General features: G+C 36.8%; 1 protein-coding gene across 3 annotated transcripts in view; it reads right to left on the reverse strand.

The window, feature by feature from the left end:
• LOC131439031 (mucin-2-like) overlaps positions 1–17,312 on the reverse strand; it is a 145,254-nt gene extending 127,942 nt beyond the window's left edge. For all 3 annotated transcript variants that reach the window (XM_058609531.1, XM_058609530.1, XM_058609529.1), the window contains exon 1: positions 16,700–17,312. The gene's annotated coding sequence lies outside the window, so the exon portion shown is untranslated. The remainder of the gene's footprint in view (positions 1–16,699) is intronic.
• Between the last annotated feature and the right edge of the window lie 1,332 nt (positions 17,313–18,644).

The raw sequence follows: 18,644 nt of genomic DNA on the forward strand, positions 1-18,644 counted from the left end.
CATATGGAAAATTTGGCACCCTGAAAATTCCATGTAAATGTTTGTAAAACATGAGCTTTCTCGCTGTTAAAAAATACGCGTGGAAATTTTGACAATTTAAAAGAGCAGAGAAATATTTTCGTGGCTTAAGACAGAATAATGTATTCCAGAAACTCTTTTGGTTACTTGGGAAAGGTCTATTTATGCGAAAAGACTGTTTTTTTTTATTAAAAATTTTTAATCAGGCCTTTTCGCGTACAATATCTTGTTTTTTTTTTGCTATTGGATCTCGTTGTCACCCTTTTTCTAGGGGGAGAGGAGCTTCCATTTCCATCTAACGAGGATCGAGGGTCACTTTGTCCGTGGCTTATCTCATCATCCATTGCTTCATCGTCGGTGTTGTGTGTGATTTCCGTTTTCTTTTCGTTTCCCTTGTTGATCGTAGTCTTGGGCTCGTTGAGTGTTGCTGTAGATGTGCCTTGTTGTATAGGGACCGTGCACGAGGGCGTGGTTTAGTGGCCGGCGACGACAGCGCACGAGGCGGCGAGTGGAAAAAATAATGCTACCATAGCAAAACTTGTAAACTGAGTTTGAAAATACTTTCTAGCGTATTTTCTCTGCGGATTTTTTTTCCGAACCCTATGGAATTATTCGCGTGTAGTGCGAACGATTGTTCAACATCGACTGACTATTAAATTTTGAATCGAATTAATCATTCTGTATCTAAATACGGCCACGTCATTTTCTGTCATTGCAGTTGGATTTGTGTCTAATATTTGTCATATTCACTCAATTTCAAACACTCAAACGATATTCTCAGCATATTAAATGATTTTCTAATCGACTTGACTGGAAACACTGAAAAATATTTTGCTAAAACATTCTAATTACTACCTTTAGTAAAAATTGCTTCTGTGTAATTTCTTTTTATACTTTCACTCAAAAACCCCAATAAAAAGTTGTTTAAATATTTTTTAAATGAAGTAAGTTTATCTCGAAGTTATTTTTACTTTCGCTGAATTGCAATTATTACACCACTTGCTATTACTTTATTTTCAGGGCAAAATAGACCCAAATAATTTTCCATCCGTCAAACTTTGAAATGGGCCACAGTTTTAGATAAATTTAACTAATCGATAAAAAATAACTGCCCGGCTGTCAAATTTTAACTAAAAGTTCAAATAATTCGCAGGCTGGTCCATACTCTTAGAATGGAGGAAGAAAATAAATTGTAATCGTAAAAAAGCTAGCAATCTCACGAGTAGCCAGTTTGACGTATATAGAAAATACGAGTCACGAAGCTAACAACAAATAATCATTTTATTGAAACGCTGAACTGTTTTGCCTTTCTCATATGGAAAGGTTATACAATCACTTGAAAATCGACTAGTAAAAATTGGCCAAGTGTCATATGCCATTCCACTCAGTTCGTCGAGCTGAGCAATCTATCTTTGTGTGTGTTTCTCGAAAATGACTTAATCGATGTTGACCAACTTAGATTCAAATGAAAGGTTCTACACGGAATTCTTGAATTTCATCCGGATCAGACTTTCGGTTCCGGAATGATAGAGCAAAGCGTGTTAAAAATTGTGTACCGTCACTTGAAGAGTCGAAACGAAAAAATTAAAAAGTTTTCTAAAATGGTCTCGAAAGTATTCCCGGTTTTCGAATAACGACGGCAGATAATAGTCATACACTCAAAAAAAGATCTCACTTATTTTTACACTTTGTCCGGTATTCCTAATCTTAGATTCAAATGAATGATCTTATGCTCCTACCGAAAATTAAACATATTTTTTGGTTGCAATTAAAATCATGTTAGTTGATGGCCATACGAACCAACTTCGATTATACGTTCTCGGGTTCTAGTGCCCGAAATACTTACAATAGTGGAACTCACTACGTTTTCTCATCCATTTCAGAGAACTGTTCCATTCTGTAGGTTATACTAGTTATTGCACAAATAATCTCTTTGGTTTATTTTAAGAATCGGAGAGAAATGTTTTAATAGTATACCACAGTATTATGTATGAGAATATGATTGATGTGAGAAAAGGATCATTACACCACTATGTTGTATTAAAACAGGTTTTTGACTGTTTTATTCAGCGTGAACATATGGTAACAGTGTAAAGCTACGGTCGAGTTTTTTCGCCTATTCGCCACTAATGGCGCTACTTGTAATCGTGCACGGTCCCTATATTGATCGCAGTTGCTGGTTGGTTGGAAGGAAAGTTGTTAATTGCAGCTGGTGTACTTTGTTCTATCCCCTAACTGATGGTTTCGTTGAAGGGGATGCTTCATTGTTGTTGGTGGCTGTCACAGGTGTACTGGGTTTGCTTGGGGTTGGTGTAAATGAAGCAATGTTGTCCTTGGTGTAGTTGTCTCCTTGTCCAGTTTATCACATGGCTTACCGTAGTGAACAGCTTTTTGGCAATATTGACATGTGGCCATCTGATTGTCATAGGTAACAAGTGATTTGCACGGGACTCTTGTTCTTCTCTTCAAGCGCATGCGTAACGTACGCCATTTAGAATACCGGGGAAAAAGTTCTTCTACTTTTCTTTCTCGATAGAGAGAATCTCTCCGTATTGGGACATTGTTTTGGGAATATAAGGATCGATGACGCTTGAGGAAAGATCATGCACACGCACTTCTATAGCACTATCTTCCATATATACTGGAATGTTGTACTTAATGTTTTCGTGCTTCACATAGTGCACATTGGTATTGTCTTTTGTGAATTGAATTGCATCCAACTCTTTATAAAGCTGGATGTAAACAATATTATTTGTCTTATTGCATTGAAGTAAATGTACACGTTCAATGTCAAGATGCATTTGCTCCTTAAGCAAACCTTCAAGTTCTCGTATCGAAGGTCGAATTTTGCACTGCCTCAAGTCAACAATAATTGTATTCTTGCGTATCGGCGGTAGCTTTTGTTTATTTGGTTCACTCATTTCGAGATCGTTCTATTGTTCACTACACACAATACTGTACTTGGTTTCTTCCGTCCCGAACGTAAGCGGTTTTGTTTCATCGACTGACTTGGATGAGATGTGAAAGCGAACTGCGAAAAGACTGTTGACATAACTATATAATATAAACTGATCTGTCTCAGTGGCATAAAAATTTAAAATGTTTGCGCAATCAAATGGCAAAATATTTTCTTCTTTAAAAACCTTAACCTAGGGCTGTATGTTTGGTGTGTGCATGTTATGCATTATTGTAATATTTAATTTATTTTATATATCTTAAATGTATTGTCATTTATGTTACATCTGTTGGCATGAAAATATGAGGAAATTTAGCGCCATTTTAAGAGAGTACTAATACTTCGGTCAACTCAAAAAGGTATTTCCTTGACCCAACAAACAATTAAAAAAATATGCTTCTAATCTTCTATATATTCCCATCTAAATACTGCAATACTAAATACTTCACATCATTCAAGTAAATGTAAATTTTCATTCATATAATAAATACAAGAAGAGTAAAGAAATATTAAGTCGTCAAAAAGGCGAGATAAATAGGTCCTCACAAGTTCCCCCCGTGTCTATGATGACATTTGGTCAATAGAACGGTGTCTATTATCACCTTATGAATAGCACCGGAAATTCATATACACGTAATTTCCTTTATATTGTGCCATAATCTATATACACTTATTGATATGTGCTTTTGAATAATCATAATATTTACTGATTCTTCAATTAATACCTCATATTAATAATATATAACGTTTACCATGTGGGCATTCAAAGGAAGGAGCATCGGGGCATCATACGAACTTAGGACTGGACAAGGGAACGTGGATAGCCAGCCCGAGTCACTTAAAGGAACTTGTTTTTTTCTGAGGGTCTAATATGAGTTTGACGCACCTTTCTCGGACAAACCTTCAGGTGCGTTATCGTGGTGCAAGATCCACGAGTTATTGGACACAATCATTAACAAAAATGTCTTGAACGGATCCAAACGCAATGTACAACTACTCTGCCATATCTCTAAGAGTCAATTTGCGGTCTACGATCATCAATTCTTTGATTTTGTTGGTGTTTTCGTCGGTTTTCGATGTCGATGGCTTACCGGTTCACTCATCAGCATTCACAGACTAACTTCGGGCCACTGATAAACGACTGTTTTCTTCAGAGTATCGTTACCGAAACACTCTGACAACAATTACAATGTCGTCGCACCATTGAAACCGTTTTAAACGCAAAATTTTATGCAAACTCGTTGTTGCTGATTCAATTTTATTTTGAACATCTGGTCACTGAAAGAGCCACACGGTGGTGATTCCAGAAACTTTTTGGTCTATGTACAGGGTGATTTTTTAAGAGCTTGAGAACTTTTTTAAACAATAAAACGCATAAAATTTGCAAAATCTCATCGGTTCTTTATTTTAAACGTTAGATTGGTACATGACATTTACTTTTTGAAGATAATTTCATTTAAATGTTGACCGCGGCTGCGTCTTAGGTGGTCCATTCGGAAAATCCGCTTTTTTATCGACAAATTTTGTTCAGCGATGAGGCTCATTTCTGGTTGAATGGCTACGTAAATAAGCAAAATTGCCGCATTTGGAGTGAAGAGCAACCAGAAGCCGTTCAAGAACTGCCCATGCATCCCGAAAAATGCACTGTTTGGTGTGGTTTGTACGCTGGTGGAATCATTGGACCGTATTTTTTCAAAGATGCTGTTGGACGCAACGTTACAGTGAATGGCGATCGCTATCGTTCGATGCTAACAAACTTTTTGTTGCCAAAAATGGAAGAACTGAACTTGGTTGACATGTGGTTTCAACAAGATGGCGCTACATGCCACACAGCTCGCGATTCTATGGCCATTTTGAGGGAAAACTTCGGAGAACAATTCATCTCAAGAAATGGACCGGTAAGTTGGCCACCAAGATCATGCGATTTGACGCCTTTAGACTATTTTTGTGGGGCTACGTCAAGTCTAAAGTCTACAGAAATAAGCCAGTAACTATTCCAGCTTTGGAAGACAACATTTCCGAAGAAATTCGGGCTATTCCGGCCGAAATGCTCGAAAAAGTTGCCCAAAATTGGACTTTCCGAATGGACCACCTAAGACGCAGCCGCGGTCAACATTTAAATGAAATTATCTTCAAAAAGTAAATGTCATGTACCAATCTAACGTTTAAAATAAAGAACCGATGAGATTTTGCAAATTTTATGCGTTTTATTGTTTAAAAAAGTTCTCAAGCTCTTAAAAAATCACCCTTTAGTATTGCATTGTATATAGGGACCGTGCACGAGGGCGTGGTTTAGTGGCCGGCGACGACAGCGCACGAGGCGGCGAGTGGAAAAAATAATGCTACCATAGCAAAACTTGTAAACTGAGTTTGAAAATACTTTCTAGCGTATTTTCTTTGCGGATTTTTTTCCGAACCCAGGAACTATTCGCGTATAGTGCGAACGATTGTTCAACATCGACTGACTATTAAATTTTGCTTCGAATTATTCATTCTGTATCTAAATACGGCCACGTCATTTTCTGTCATTGCAGTTGGATTTGTGTATAATATTTGTTATAATCACTCAAACTCAAACACTCAAACGATATTCTCAGCATATTAAATGATTTTCTAATCGACTTGACTGGAAACACTGAAAAATATTTTGCTAAAACATTCTAATTACTACCTTTAGTAAAAATTGCTTCTGTGTAATTTCTTTTTATACTTTCACTCAAAAACCCCAATAAAAAGTTATTTAAATATTTTTTAAATGAAGTAAGTTTATCTCGAAGTTATTCTTACTTTCACTGAATTGCAATTATTACACCACTTTCTATTACTTTATTTTCAGAGCAAAATAGACCCAAATAACTTTCCATCCGTCAAACTTTGAAATGGGCCGCAGTTTTAGATAAATTTAACTACTCGATAAAAAATAACTGCTCGACTGTCAAATTTTAACTAAAAGTTCGAATAATTCGCAGGATGGTCCATACTCTTAGAATGGAGGAAGAAAATAAATTGCAATCGTAAAAATGCTAGCAAACTCACGAATAGCCAGTTTGACGTATATTGAAAATATGAGTCACGAAACTAACAACAAATAATCATTTTATTGAAACGCTGAACTGTTTTGCCTTTCTCATATAGAAAGGTTATACAATCACTTGAAAATCGACTAGTAAAAATTGGCCAAGTGTTATATGCCATTCCATTCAGTTCGTCGAGCTGAGCAATGTATCTGTGTGTGTATGTGTGTTGCTCGAAGATGACATAATCGATATTGACCAACTTAGATTCAAATGAAAGGTCTCATGGTTCTACACGGAATTCTAGAATTTCATCCGGATCCGACTTTCGGTTCCGGAATGATAGGGCAAAGTGTGTTGAAAATTGTGTACCGTCACTTGAAGAGTCGAAACGAAAAAAGTAAAAAGTTTTCTAAATTGGTCTCGAAAGTATTCCCGGTTTTTGAATAACGATGACAGATAATAGTCATACACTCAAAAAAGGATCTCACTTACTTTTACACTTAGTCCGGTATTCCTAATCTTAGGTTCAAATGAAAGTTCTTATGCTTTTACCAAAAATAAAGCATAATTTTCGGATGCAATTAAAATCATGTTAGTTGATGGCCATACGAACCAATTTCGATTATACATTCTCGGGTTCCAGTGCCCGAAATACCTACAAAACTGTAACTCACTTCGTTTTCTCATCGATGTCAGAGAACTGTTTCATGCTCTAGGTTATACTAGTTAATGCACAAACAATCTCTTTGGTTTATTTTAAGAATCGATGAGAAATATTTTCAATAGTATACTACAGTATTATATATGTGAAAATGATTGATGTGAGAAAAGGATCATTACACCACTATGTTGTATTAAAACAGGTTTTTGACTATTTTATTCAACGTGAACATATGGTAACAGTGTAAAGCTATGGTAGAGTTTTTTCGCCTATTCGCCACTAATAGCGCTACTTGTTATCGTGCACGGTCCCTATATTACGCGTGGCATACGCGTAAGCTTTTCGGCTCACGGATCCCTCCAATCATTTTTGTCTTCTCTTCAATAAAAACAATAATGTGAAGGCTACTCAATGAATAATTTCGATGCTACGGTAAGTCTACCCGCATTTCTTGGTAAATCCTTGAATAGATGGTAGCTTCACGTACATACATACTTACATACAATTTTGATGCTCGTATAAACGTATGTTTACATCATTTTTGATTGTCTGTAGTTATAATTCATTCAGTTTACAAGATTTTGGAAAATGACTTTTTAAGTTTTTTTTACATTTCTCTACTTAGATTGAGCACTGCATTGTACATTTATAACGAACTGCTAGATCAACAAAAACCGCCAAGCAGGCGTAAAGTTCACTATTAAGTTGGCACGGAAGCTGAAAATTAATATAGCCATGAATACCCTTAACCCAAACCGGTTACCTTGAGAAACCTTCAAATGATTATGTGAACAATTTCAGAAATTTTCTGTCTCATCTGGAGACAAAACATTTTAGTGAATTTTATATTCTGTTTTATGTCATGTTATCAGAATTACGAATAACGATAATATAGGGAAGATGTTCGGTTGCCGGTAGTGTTTGGTTGCCGGCACCGTACCGTAACTTTTGACAGAAAGCAGATAGCGTTATTCCGACAAATGTCGTGTGTGTGTGTGTGTGTGTGTGTGTGTGTGTGTGTGTGTGTAATAGCAGCACGTTCTTTTTGTACCGAATACCAAAGCAAACAGACGCTTGTACATTTTGCTGAGCTCAAAACAAATTTAAAAAAAATAATAAAATCAACACAAAAGAATTTTTTGACTTTTTTATAGTATCATAAATTGAAAAGCATCAATCGAAAAGGTGAGTGGATTAAATATTTATGAGGTGAAATCGATCTATTTCGTGATTTAATACCGGATGCTATTAAAATGTTCGCAACCAAAATTTTTTTCGTCATTTTTAAAAGGTCTGCCGATTTCAGTAACCGGCACCCCAAGGTGTTCGGTTACCGGCACCCCATTTTTTTCGACAAATCGTGAAAAATGGTCAGTGATATGCAGAGATGCCAATTTGTCTGTAAATTATGAAATTTCTTAGTTAACATGTGAACTTTTTTTCGCCTAAAGACTTTTTACAGACTTTTGAAACTTCGATTGTTTGCAGACAGACTTTGAAACATTGGCGCGATCTTTCAGTTTTTGCTAGCTAAACTTATTGTATTACTTTGCATCTCTGGTGATATGCAACACATGGACAACTTGCCGGCTTCAATGCATCCGTCATATAAGTATAAACTTTGGTTCTCTGGTTCTGTTAGCTATGACGATTTCAAACAAATAGCCCAAGTTAAGGAAAATGAACTTTAATGCCATAAAACGTTGCCAAGTGGATAGAAAGCCAATAAATTCGACTGCAGTAACGTATTAAAAGCCGCGAAGCCGGTAGAAGACCGGCCAAATTAACACCAAAGGCGCCACTTTCCAAATCATCAGCCAATATTTTTTTTATTTTTAGCGAAATTTCTTGAGGTGCCGGTAACCGAACACCTTTTTAGAAATGGCCAAAATTCATCACTTTACTAAATCGATAATAATTTTTTTGTTTCGGTTTTGTTTATCGAAATTGATGAAAACTTTAATAGATTCAAAATAAAGTTATGCACTTAAGTGGGATACCCACCGCTTTAAAAAATCGCATAAAAAACGAATAACATTGAAAATTTGCATTAAATAACCGAACAACTTCGAAAATTCGCATAAAAACCTTTGAAAATTTGCACGAAAAAACTGTCTCGTCTTTTGAAGTGATCCAAGTTTGAAGCCAATTTACGATTTCTGCCAAAGAAGTAAACCGATGATCTGCCAGATCGTGCAGCATCCGTCGGAACAACCAGTAATCAGAAAGAGCATGCCAGGAGAATACGATGGGTGCGTCATATTATCCCACTTGAGCATTTCCCAATATTGTTTAACGACCGACCGACTCAAACGCATCAATTGCAGCCTATACCGATCGCCCGTTATAGTATCGCCTGGTTGTATAGCTCATAGTACACACTTTTTTGGTCCCACCAAATTCACAACATGACCTTCGAACCATGAAAATTCGGTTTTGGTGCTGATGTTGAGGTCAATAGCCCTAATTGGCCGGACATAGCGTAGTATTTTGTCTTCCTAGGGTTATCATAGAATATCCATTCAGTAACAATGCAAAGTTAAAAACTCTATCTTTGTTGCCTTTGAATCAGCTGCTCGCAAGTGAAAAATCGTTTTCCAATGTCGCTCGGTTTCTGTTCATAAAGCACCCAGCGGCCTTGCTTTGAATCATTCCCATGGATTTTAGTCGTACAGAAACTGCTTGTTGAGTCACTACCCAATGATTCTGCAAGCTCCTCTTGCCAATCTTCATCGAGTAATGCCTCCAACTGTTTGTTTTCGAATTTTATTGATTGCTCAGAATCTGAAATCTGCACTCCTGAAACGTCGCTTCACTTTTCTTACAATTAAAACATAAAACTAAAACTTCCGCAAATGCTGCTAAATTAACACAAAATTGCTCTTAGTTAACGCAGTGAAAAACAAGGTTTTTTTAAACAAGAACTCGAAGCAATATGAACTTAACATCAATGACAGATGTCTAACCTCTTGAAACTATAGTCATCAGCTTTTACTGTTCAATATTCATAACAGCTAGATCCATCTGTTGAAAACGGACCGAACTAATTTGTACTCACAATATTGAATATCTCTACGTAACTGCAAACTGCCCATATCTTTATTCTTTTTTGAAATATATGTTTTGGAAGTCAATTAGAAATTATTACTCAAACAAACACGGGAAAATCTTAAAAGTGCGAAATCGAGGGAGTCGTCTATATTCGAAAAATGATTAACCGTTTACATAAAACGATGCAAGCTACATAAATGCAAAACCACATTTTATAGTCAAAGTAATAACGAATCGGATTAATTTAAACCGATTAATTTTGTTGTGGCACCTGACCTTTAAAACTTCGTGTGGAGGGGTAGGAAGTTTACCACCGGTTACAATTCATGAAATAGTTTATGAGAATATATTGAACATAAGAATATTTCACATCATGTAATCGGAGACGGTGTTGTGACTTCCTATTTCTGTTTCAATTATCATAATCAGAGTTAGATTGGGTTCAAGGTTCAGTAATTACTTGTTGCACGATGGTTGCATTTGATGGTTTAGCCGATGATGCAAGTTGTGTATAGTCATTTTTACAGCCGCACCAGTTCAATTGAATTCAATTCATTCGCACTTCTATTGTCATTGTCGAGTATATATAACGTAATTTCGATTTGATTGTAATCATGATACTATGTACACTATCAAAAAAAGAACTCTTGTCTCCTCGTGGAGCTTCATGTTGTGTACTTGAAGCTTCAATAAAACTTCAATTTTAGTTACTTTACGGACAACAGCACAGCTTAGATTGTCTAGGGTAATTACTACCCGTTATTATGACATCTGGATTTAAAGCAAGTCGATTTATGTCTATACCGAACAGAGAAAATATCATAAACTGTCCGTTATTCAATGGATACAACAATTTAAACTTTCTGTATTATTCTCTGCCGGTACCATTTAAATAGGCTACAGATCGCGACAAAATAATAAATTTTTTGTTATTTGAAATCAAGCACATTTTTATTAATACACTTTAGATAGTATCGTCCCCCCTGGTTCAACAATTAAAAGCGCCAAAGATGAATCGGCTGCCCTTTCAATTTCAACAATCAAATAATCTCGTAGTGGGTGGCTTACTAAAAGCAAAATGCAGAACAAATTAGTATTAGAAGCTTTTTAAAACTAAAACCCATAACAGAAATATGTTCCTCGAATTATTAGCCCATCATCGTGTCGGCTGCAATTATTCGACATATGTCACCATTTTCACGGCTGCTCGGCCATCCATGGAAGTTGACCATCAATGTTAACTTCCCTCTCTGAGCAGCCTAGATAGCCGTGTAGTGTCGGTAGCGGTTTCCCAACTGCTAAGAATAACGCTACGGTCCACCTGTACCGGTGGTATAAGTCCACCAAACAGGTAAGCCGTGTGGCATCCGGCGGAATTATTTTTTACCAAGAATTGATCCACTGGTTTCCTATTCCATGTCGTAAAAGGCCACAAAAATAGGAACTCCTAAGTCAAGGTGTATTTCCGTGCCGATGGCTGAATGGCTGCAGGAGGTTAAACATTGCAGTCGTGAACGGAATATCTTGGGTTTTTCCCTTACTGGATACACGCAATGCTTAGCAATCAACTTCTTTGATCATCGCTTCGGCGGGCCAGAGATTAGAAAGCTGAGTGTCTGTGGGTGTCCTCAAGGTGGTGTACTATCCCCACTTTTATGGAACCTAGTCGCTGATAGTTTGTTAAGGAAACTTAATAACCTTGGATTTCCGACTTATGGTTTTGCCGACGATTATCATATATTGATGACCGGTATAAGCATTAACACTCTCTTTGATTTAATGCAGCAAGCCCTGCGATCTGTTGAACAATGGTGTTGTCAGGTTTGGATTATCTGTAAATCCGGGCAAAACATCAATGGTGCTTTTCACTCATCGTAGGATAATTACAGGAGCTCGTCCGTTGCAGTTCTTTGCTTCAGGGGTCACTGTGGTCGATCAAGTTAAATACGTCGGGGTTATTCTTGACTCAAAACTGAATTGGTCTGCTCACATTGATTTCAGGATTAAAAGAGCTTGCATGGCTTTCGGCCAATGCAGACGAGCTTTTGGAAAATCATGGGGACTCAAACCCAGATATATTCATTGGATCTACACAACTATCGTTAGACCAATTTTAGCATATGGATGTCTTGTATGGTGGCAGAAAGGAGAAGTCGCGACAGTTCAGTCAAAGCTAAATCATCTCCAAAGGATGGTCCTAATGGCGATGACAGGAGCATTCACGACAACTCCTACTGCTGCTCTAGAGGCGCTACTGTGCATTAAACCACTATATGTGTTCCTAAAACAAGAAGCATTATCTTGTGCATACCGTCTTAGGGTTACAGGGCTTTGGAACAGTAACCCATTAGAATATGCTACCAGTCACACTCGCTTGTGGTCTCAAATGGTTCCGTGGGATGAGTATTTACTCGCTCCTAGTGACCTAACTCTCACATGCAGTTTTCCTTTTAAAACATTCAAAGTGAGCTATCCTCTTCGTTAGGAATGATTGTCTGGTTGTCTGGAACGACAACTTGATGAACACATAGTTTGTTTTACGGACGGTTCTCTGTTGAATGGTCGTGCTGGTGCTGGTATCTACTGTCGTGAAATAGGCTGGAGCAGTCTCATTCACTTGGTAGATACTGTACTGTGTTCCAAGCAGAAATCTACGCAATTCTGTGTGGAGTACAATCGGCACTTCAGCAGAGGATCTGTGGTAAACGTATTTATTTTTGTTCCGACAGTCAGGCAGCCTTAAAAGCACTCAGTTCGAATGACTCACGGTCGAATCTAGTGATCGCATGTCGAACTCAAATTGAAGACCTCAGCATTTCAAATGCTGTTTACTTCATATGGGTACCCGGCCATTCTGGTATTACTGGAAATGAATGGGCTGATGAGTTGGCTAGAGCTGGTGCAACGAATGATTTCGTTGGTCCTGAACCAGCTTTACCACTTTCAACTAGTTGGATAAAGCACAAGATACGTTCTTGGGCTGCATCCAAACATGCCAGCTACTGGCGCAGCTTGCAAACTTGCGCTCAGACAAAAGCATTTCTACCAGATTTAAATCTGAAAATGTCAAAGTGTCTACTGCATTTCTCCAAGTATCATTGAAGTATTCTGGTCAGAGCTCTGACTGGACATTGCAAACTCAATTATCACATGGCTACTATTCAACGTGCTGAGTATTATTCGTGTGATTTGTGTGAATGCGATTATGGTACTTCATATCATCTGATATGTAACTGTCCCGCATTGACGCAGCTACGTATCCGGGTTTTTGGTTCTCCACACATGGTTGAGTCTGTGTATGCGGAGCTAAAATTGAAGGATATTCTCTCGTTTCTCACCCAATGTGGTAAGGAGCTATAGTCAGAAGGGTTCATCGTTCTTCCTGGAGTGAATGAATCCCTTCTGTATTCACCTTAAATAGGGTTTGGCAGATTGTTTGGCATCCTCTGGGGGGTACCGCATTTACTTCTGCTCGTACATACTGCGAGTCGTTCTGCATTCTTCCGGGAGTGCAGAATGGTGTCGCTTTTGTAAGATCTCTAAATCCTCTCGGGGGTTGGAGGTTTTATTAACAGCAGACTGTTCGGGACCTCGTAGAGGTTCAGAATTTCCTTCTGCTTCCACTAAATGTGATCCTCAGCAGATTGTTCAGCATCCCTTAGGGGTGCAGAATTTACTTCTGCTTTTATGTGTTTTTGTGTCGTCAATTTTTCCCATCCTCCTAGTTCAACCCTTACCATTTCCTTTCAATCCTTCCCTCTTATATATCGGGAAAATGATGCTAAAAACATATTGATGGCAAGGCACAAATCTCCAAATATCAAGGGGAACGTGCCATTTGAGCCAATTTGTTCTGATTCCTGATTCCTGATTCGTCCCCCCTGGTTCAACAATTAAAAGCGCCAAAGATGAATCGGCTGCCCTTTCAATTTCAACAATCAAATAATCTCGTAGTGGGTGGCTTACTAAAAGCAAAATGCAGAACAAATTAGTATTAGAAGCTTTTTAAAACTAAAACCCATAACAGAAATATGTTCCTCGAATTATTAGCCCATCATCGTGTCGGCTGCAATTATTCGACATATGTCACCATTATTAACTAGTCATGCCATTATTTTTTTATCAGTCTCTTAAAACCAGTCACCATAAAATTTCCTCTTGAAAACCATAAACCAACAAGTAAGTGGCCATATCCAACAACCAACCTATTGCATCACGTTCTGCTGTGGCTGTGGAAGCCGCCCTGGCGAGCTAGTTAACAGCAGCCACATTCGGTTACAGCAGCCACCATTGCTGTGCCGCTCGATTAGCGGCGCTGGCACGTTTATAACAGTTAGTATCAACTGCCGTGTCGCTTCGACATGCATACACAGACTTCTAAATCGCACTACTTTATCGATCGCGAAAGTAAAAGTATAACCGCATTCGTTTGAATGGAATGCTCCTACGATTCTTCGGTTTGGTGATGCTGACGCTAGTTGACACGAAAATTTCGATTAATGGAGCCGATACTGGACGAAATCGATAGGTTTTCAAAGGATATTGGTAATCTGAATTTCAGTTGATCTTACTGATAGAATTTTTACAAATCAAAGAATTAATGTAAGCATCCAGGCATACGAACAAATCCGTACCCTTAACTAAAGACTGTACTCGAAAACCGATCAACAAAATCTCATTTTATGTCGCTTTTTTCCCAAAGTCTCAAGGTGTACATGAAAACATATTAGCTCCTTATTTTCAGAGTTTTCTATAGAGCAGAAATTGTTCGTCTCGTATGGTAACACCTAAAACTACCCTTCAAATTCCTTGTCAGTCTTGCACCATATTTCTTACACACTTTCATCCACTCATTCTTCAAATACTTGTCGTTTTTGAAGACTTTCCCTCTGAATTAAACGTAAGATTCTTGAATTTCATTATGAAACATTTGAACCACGAAGAATAATAATTTTAATAATGTATCAGTTTTGATTAAAATTGTTTTGAACATTACGGATTATTGAATTGTACATTTTTTTCAGAAACAACGCTAGGTATAATCATTTTCATCTTCACAGACTGGTTAGTTCTACAATACAAATTTTATTTTCGAAGATAAATATTGGTAACTTCGTTCTTTGAAAAATGCTGTCAAATATTAAGCAAAATATTTTCTTTAAATTAATATTTAGTATTCTAATCAAAGGCAACACGAAGTTGCTTCAAGATCTATGATCAGATTGAATGTAATGTACTTTTGAAACAACAAGCTTATCTTTAGAACAACCTAACAATATGCATGAAAAAAGCTACTTTACTAATGAAGTTAACACATTTTCTTTTCCGTGTACTTTCGTTACGTATTTGCTACAGTGTATTAAGGATTGATAGGATATACTACCTTCATCAAAATATTTCCAGAATTTATGCAGAAAATTAAAAATACTAAATTGTTAATCAAAATCGACTACAACTTTCCTCAAATTATTTGTCTGTTTATTTTGCCTTTTTAAAAGTTGAAAAACTATATTTCTATTCATTAAGGGGTTAGCCAAATTTTGTGCTAGGGCACATAACCGTTTTTCTTATTTTTACGTTTCGTCTTTGACTCATCAGTTCAAATTGAACCGCTTAGTGCTAAACTCGGCAGTTCAATTTGAATCACTAAGCCGACGTAAAGTTTATGCAACTTACAGAACACTTTTTGTTTTGCAACGGAGTGCAATGTCTTTTCTGACGTGCCGAACGAAAACGTGTTTTCAACCATTTTTGGCCGATGCAGGTTTGATCATTTAGGTGCAATTTTGTGCTAGGGCACATCCCGATCAGATTCACATAACAAAATCATAACACAAGTATATCAACAGTTGATATATATATATATATATATATATATATATATATATATATATATATATATATATATATATATATATATATATATATATATATATATATATATATATATATATATATATATATATATATACATATATATGTATATATATATATATATATATATATATATATATATATATATATATATATATATATATATATATATATATATATATATATATATATATATATATATATATATATATATATATATATATATAGATATATATATATATATAACAATTTGTGTTATTTTGAGATATTTAACAAATAAAAACAGTTGAAAGTTAAAACTTATGATAACAAAATAATAACAAAATCAGATATGATGTTTTATTTTCGTTTACAAGACTTATGATAACGTTCATTAATTGAAAAAAAAACGAGTTCTTCTGTTGCTTTATATCGAAATATAATGATCAGATTTTAAAAAAACTAGAGCAAGGAACCAGATTACTAAATAAATAATTCATTTAATAAAAGAATCATTCAACAATTTTGGACTGAAACGATGTTTAAAGTTGACTGTGATATAGTGTTTCTGTGTTAAATTTGCTAACTGATTTATTACAACTATTGTTATAAACTTCTGCTTTCGGACTTCTGTAGTAATCTCAAATTCAATAATAATTGTGATACAAACGTTTCAAAATCTGTTACGATTTTGCTCCCGCTAGAGTCTTTATTGTTATGATTTTTGTTATTTTAACAACCTACCAGCCAAAAATATTTCAAAATTTGTTACAAAATATTTCTGAAATAAATTACTCCAGTTGTTATAATTCTGTTATTACCATCTGATCGGGATAACCGTTTTTATTATTTTTACGTTTCATCTTTGACTCATCAGTGCAGATCAGTTCAAATTAAACCGCATAGTGCTAAACTCGGCAGTTCAATTTGAACCGCTAATCAGACGTAAAGTTTCTGCTACTTACAGAACACTTTTTTGTTTTGCAACGAAGTGGAATGTCTTTTCTGTGTCTGTTTTTCATTTTTCTTTACTAGTTAATAGAGTAAAAAAATTTATATAAGTTGCTAATAGGTGCATCATAAGTCACCTGATCATTAACAACTATATAAAACTTTTTTCCATGAAACTATTTTGGTACTCACTTGTAATGAAAAGAGAATTCCTATAAAAGCACTAAACTTCAAATGAGCACAGAAATTATCATTTGTTTTGAACGCTTCAAATCCTGGTATATATTTTCGGGTATTTTCTGATCACCTCATTAATTTCTTCGTTGAAGGTTTTGCACGTTTTTGTAATACTTTTAAATTTCTCTGCTTAATTTAACACTTTTAACACAGCGTTTTATATTTAGGAAAGAAACACACACGAAATTGTTCGTTTTTCAAAAGTTAAAATCACCAAACAGATAAAAACAACTTTGCAACTTCACACAATCTTCGGAAAATTCACTACTGAACTTTTCTGTGCCGATCAATTTTCTATACCAAACTTTTTCACGGACAGTGCAATCGATCTTCGGTTTGTAGAAACCCATCAAGTTTATCCAACACCGAAAAATTGTACGATCGCCGAAACTAATTATGTTCAAATCGATGCACCATACTCATTCCTTAGCTTGATTCGCCGTGTCTATTTGTTTTTTATTTTTTTTAGAAACTTTGTTCCTGCAGATTAGTTTCCTGCTACGCTGGACGGAGCAGTCGCGCCAACAAACGTGCAATCGGTAGTACGCGTAAAATTCGACTAACTAACAAAGCCCAGGCACAACACGCTAAAGACCCACCAAGGCATCTGCGAGAGCTGGAAACCACGACCGATCAAGGTGGTAGAGACTTACTTTTTTTTTTGTTTGCGCGCGCTTCGACTGTGCACCGCAGGTTGCTTTCTGAATCGGCTACAGGGACAGACAAGAAAAACCGATTATCTGCCATATTCAGCAGTTTCTAGCAGTGCAGATCCGCTCCGTCGGAGCACTTCAATGCATCCTAGTTTATCCCAAACCATTAAACAGTTGAACGAGAGTAAAACTTTGATAGCTAACTCACAACACCAGATTGCTCAATCTGTCGTAAGTCTATTCAGAAGTTCAGCAGAGTTAAAGATTACTGCGTTTTATCTTCTATTAGTGATCCGATTCGGACAGGTCAACTGACATGTTACTAACACATGAAAGAAATGCACTACTATATTGGCACCGCAGCTAAAGATTGTGTAGCCTTATTTAAATTTAAAATGTGCCAATTTGCATCACTTCAAATGATTAATTCGTCACATGTCGCTGCAACTGCATGAAGGTTAATAGAACGTTCAGAAACTGTTCAGCAAACACTCCATTAGTGTAAAAAGCACGATCACTCGAAGAAAAAGTGAATGGAAAAAGGACACACATAACACAGCGAAGCATTACCACTATGTCCACTCTACCAGTCAGACAACCTACCTCCACGCAAAAAATCACCGGTTCACGCTATGCAAACACATCGACCACATCGATGGCATAAACCGCTATGGAAGTGAAGAATCAAAACAAAAACGAAAAAAGCTTTAGCATTCGCTATTTCGTGAGATCAATGGACTAGTGGAAAAAAGCTCCGAAGCTCTCCGAACATGACGACGATCTACCACGTGGTCTGCGCTACCAACAGTCACTTATCGTGAGCGAACATTCAGGTTGCCGAGTTTCAACCATTCGCATTCTGCTACCAATAGTTTGCGTGATCGCGAATTATCAAATCCACTTTCCCTTTCCAGTGACTGGATGCACCTTAATACAGCAGTTCAACTTGGATAAATGCATACCAGACTGCCGCCGGTATCGATTGCAATGGCACTGGCCGTTGGTGATTGGTAGGCCTGTGGGACAAGGCTACTAAGAGCTCCTTGTGCTCCTCTTCGCTCTGCCAATCACCTGATGGATTCGTGTCGATGTAATTTTGTTGTTGCCGGAATTGTACCAGTGAACTGAATTGGCTCAAGCGTGGCACCACGCGACTCATCGCTCTGACTATTCGGGCAAAGCGTTATGATTAATCACAACCGCTGAGCTGGTAGACGAAACCGCAAGCTTCGATATGCATACAACAA

This window comes from Malaya genurostris, chromosome 3 (genome assembly GCF_030247185.1).
Source record: "Malaya genurostris strain Urasoe2022 chromosome 3, Malgen_1.1, whole genome shotgun sequence".
Lineage (NCBI taxonomy): Eukaryota > Metazoa > Arthropoda > Insecta > Diptera > Culicidae > Malaya > Malaya genurostris.